Genomic DNA, 1,063 nt, shown 5'->3' with positions numbered 1-1,063 from the left:
TTATCGCTTGCCACCATTATAGTTTCCCCACACAGCAGTCAGAAGCCTGATTCAGCCGCTTACCATACAGTCCATTAGTGGACCTATTAATAGATAGACAGGCTTTGATGTAGAAAGCACACACACACACACACACACACACACTGAATGTGTGCACACACACACACACACACACACACACACACTGAATAAGCATACACACACACACACTTGAATACACCCGCACACACACTGAATAAGTGCAAATTAACACACACAGATAGACATGCACACACTTAGACACAAACAGACACGCACACAGACACACACACGGACAATCTCTCTCTCTCACACACACACACACACTGAATATAGATGCACACACACTAGCGCAAACACACACACAGACACACACACTGAATAAGCGTGCGCACACAGAAACACACACTCACAAAGATAGACATGCACACACACATAGAAGCAAACATACACGCACATACAAATACTCACACTTACACACAGACAGACACACACAAACAGACACACGCACAGACTCTCTCTCTCTCTCAAACACACACACACACACACACACACACTCCCCACCCCCCCAAACACACACACACACACACATCAGATGAACGTTGTACAGAGCTGCTGTTTGAAACTAATGACATTCTTCCTCCAGTAAAGGAACTGAGAGCTGATGAATAAACTGCATATCAGCTCTTTACCCTCGCTGGAATATTCATACAAGAATGTGTTGACACTGGTGTAGGTGATAGAGTGTGTACCATATTGGCTCCGGCCTTCGTTGCAGTGGTCGCGGGTTACAATCCGACCCGTAGACCTTTACTGCAGGTCATCCCCCCTCTCTCTCTCTCTCTCTCTCTCTCTCTCTCTCTCTCTCTCTCTCCACCTCTGTCCCTCTCCACCTCTGTCTGTCTCTCTCTCTCTCTCCCCCCCCCCTCTCTCTCTCTCTCTCTCTCTCTCTCTCTCTCTCTGTCTCCCCATTTCAACTCTGTACCGTCAGACTCTGCCCGTCACTGACCCAATCCAGCACTGAAATCCTGGTTCACTCATTTGT

The sequence above is a fragment of the Ammodytes marinus genome (genome assembly GCF_949987685.1).
Source record: "Ammodytes marinus genome assembly, contig: scaffold_255, whole genome shotgun sequence".
Classification (NCBI taxonomy): domain Eukaryota; kingdom Metazoa; phylum Chordata; class Actinopteri; order Uranoscopiformes; family Ammodytidae; genus Ammodytes; species Ammodytes marinus.
This window is presented reverse-complemented; position numbering follows the sequence as displayed.